Genomic DNA, 3,622 nt, shown 5'->3' on the forward strand with positions numbered 1-3,622 from the left:
AACGGCAGCCTGTTAGTTACAAATTTTGCTCAGGTAAAATCGCCAACCCATTTGGTTTTGTCCAGGTCATAACATGAATACAACTTTATGAGTTGAAGATCCGATTGAAAGGGCTATTCTCGTTATACCAGGTTGAAGCCACTTTCCCGTTTATGCTAATGAATTAACTACATCGGCTGTTTTCCTACTCTCCGCATCAATCAATGCGGCGCTAGCTTCTATGCGCGAAAAATCGCTAAAAGTAAATCGCAAAAATATTGAATGGCAAATACCATCTAAAGGCAAATTCTTCAAAGCAGAACACATTATTCTAAAAAATATTTGGTAGTGGTTGTGCACAATGGTGACCACTATCAAGCCTACCAAATATTTTTTCGGGAAAAGCTTTGTATTTCAAGTATTGTCGTCGCGGTTCAAACCCGAAGATTCCCGACACCCGACAATCGAATTTTCTCATAATCCATACGTAAAACCTTACGTCGGACGTAGTGCGCTGGGCAGCGGATCTGGAACTCTATCCAGCGCACATTGCCCGACGTACGTCCGACATACGGTTTGGGAGAAAAATCGATTTTCGCGTGTCAAAAATTCCGATTTTCAACTGCACGAATTCAAGATGCCATACAAAATTAAATTGATTTACTCCTGCTGATCAACTGTGACTGCGCGCAAAGCGGGTAGTCCATTATGCCACACACAAATGTTAAATAGGCATGAACTCTTGGATGTAGAAAGTTTCCGCATACCTGTACAATAGTCCGTTGTATCATTCTTCTCCACGAGATCCGGTCCTGGACCAATCACTTGCATTCACCGTGGAGTGTCAATCGTGAATATCCTGTATGCGGCCTGCCACGGGTTCGCTGGCCTCTCACTGACTGGTATTATGATTGTCCTCGTTCTTCCGGCAAGTACTTACTTGAAATCCATTGAGGCCAAGGCTGAGGCTTCATCACCGCCTTTCCGCCACTGTTGGTAATTGGGGAATGTAAAGTTATTAATGATTAAATATTATCTAATTATAATTACGATTAAGAATTAATTATAATTACCATTATTAGGAGTTACAGCAGGTTACAGGCAAACGAAGTTGCTTTATTTCGTTTTTTTTTCTTCATTTTTTTTTGCTTCGCGCTCTCCAATCCAAACAAGCACTGAACTAAAAGTTTAAGTTACTTTGACATCATTGCATTTTTTTTAATCACGCCGAATCTTTTTGAATCTTTTCGAATCTTTTGAAAAGATTCCAAAAAGATTAGAGTGTCGCACCCCCTGCGGCTTAGGGTTCCGACAAGATCATCGCTGGATAGATCGTCGGTGTTACTCTCCATAAACAATCGCTCCACAAATGCCGGCTTATCGAATCGCGAGGTCAGCCATCCCCGATGACGGTCGATGACCTTCGGCTGTGGCCGTCTTCTTCCGTGTTCCACTCTGTATCGAATCGCCAGATGGTCACTATGCGTGTATCCATCGTCGACCCTCCAGTCCGAGCTAGGGTTTAGACCCGGGCTCCAGAAGGTCACATCAATGATGGACTCTGCACCATTCCTACTGAAGGTTTTTTTTTGTCGCCTACGTTCGCGACATCCACGTTTAGTCTAGCCATAGCTTCCAGTAAGGCCCAACCTCTCGCGTTAGTCAAGCGGCTACCCCACTCAATCGCCCAGGCGTTGAAGTCTCCACCGATGACCACGGGACTCAATCCCACCATTGCGCTTGTTAACGATTCCAGCATAGACGAGAACTGGTCTTTCGTCCACCTGGGAGGGGCATAACAACTGCAGTAGTATACCCCGTTGATCTTCGCTATTGCTAAGCCCTCGTGCGACGTGGAAACTATTTCCTGGACCGGAAAACGACCGGTTGTACAGATCGCCGCTAGCTTGGCCTTATCCGCTACCCAGTTTCCGTTATCGGGAGGGATGCGGTATGGGTCCGATAGTAGTGCGATGTCTGTACTTGACTCCGAGACTGACTGCCATAGCAACTGTTGAGCAGCTTCACAGTGGTTCAGGTTTAGTTGTGTAACCTGCATTATCGTTTGGAACTTCGACCTCCTCGCGTGCCTGGACATTTAGGCCCGCCCGTCGTGTGGCCCTTGTTCGCCGTGCAAATCAGGCATTTTGGTGCAGAGTTGCACTCCCTGGCGATATGCCCTTCTACTCCACACTTCCTGCAGAGCTTACTCCGGCCTGGGCCTCTGCATGCCCAGGACTTATGCCCTTGCTCAAAGCACTTGAAGCACGCCACTGGCGGCTCGTATACGCTGAGCGGGCACACTGACCAAGCTACCTTGATCTTCCCGACTGAAATCGCCTTATTCGCATCCCCTACGGGGAGTTTGAACGCGGCAATCTGCGTGCCAGCCGGACCCTTACGCAGGCGGATCGATGCACTTGGTACATCTATCTCACACTGCTGTTTGAGTGCAAATGCGAGCTCCTCTGCGTCGGTAATCTCGTCCAGGTTTTTACACTGGAGAGTTGCCTCCGCCGTTAGGGCTCTTACATGCACCTTTTCGCCAAGTACTTCTTGGGCTAGTGCTTTGTAGGAAGTACCTTTATTGGCTGCTTCCTTCTTCAGCACTAGCATCATCTCTCCCGTCCTGGTGCGCCGGATGCTTTTTACATCCGCGCCGGTACCACCGACGAACCGACGTGACAGCTAGAACAAATAAATTCAAATTTGTTGTCCGCGACGCCATGATGAAAAATAGCCGAACACTATCGCCACCTCTATAACGGCTCGCGATGATTTGATAGCTCGACACCAAACCACCGACGAACCGACGTGACAGTGGCGATCCAAAACTGTCCCCCCTAATTTAACGGTCGACCAGCGAAGCGAGCGATCGCTTCTGTCAAATCAGCGCAGACGCGAACCGTTTCCTATATAAACACACGGAGGTTTGGTGTCGAGCTATCAAATCATCGCGAGACGTTATAGAGGTGGCGATAGTGTTCGGCTATTTTTCATCATGGCGTCGCGGACAACAAATTTGAATTTATTTGTTCTAGCTGTCACGTCGGTTCGTCGGTGACCAAACCCCCGTGTGTTCATATAGGAAACGGTTCACGTCTGTGCTGATTTGACAGAAGCGATCGCTCGCTTCGCTGGTCGACCGTTAAATTAGGGGGGGGACAGTTTTGAATCGCCACTGTCACGTCGGTTCGTCGGTGCCGGTACTTCACGCATGGTAATATTGACAATGTTTCAGTACAATTGGGTTCTTTAGGGGTATCCGGATTATTTCATAATCGGATTCACCGCCCAACAATTAGTCGAAATCCAAAATTTCATAATTTTCGGAGTTCGGGAACTATTTTTAAAATGCATTTAAAGTTTGTATGGGGAATTTTTTTTGTTCGGGTCGAACTGTCACTTTAGCGATTGAACTGTCATTCTATCCACAAAAATTAAAATTGTTTTGTTAATTTAACCATCAAAACAAAGGTATTGGAATCCAATAAAATCACGTTATACTTAGAAAAATGAGCTCTTTCGATTAGGCTATAGAAAATAGCAATATTTTATTCACTAAACAACCCAATTAACAGAATTTTGCATTCGGTTGAAAATTGTTGGTACAGTTCTTAATTTTACCATGGATTCGGTGGAA

The sequence above is a fragment of the Aedes albopictus genome, unplaced genomic scaffold (genome assembly GCF_035046485.1).
Source record: "Aedes albopictus strain Foshan unplaced genomic scaffold, AalbF5 HiC_scaffold_116, whole genome shotgun sequence".
Lineage (NCBI taxonomy): Eukaryota > Metazoa > Arthropoda > Insecta > Diptera > Culicidae > Aedes > Aedes albopictus.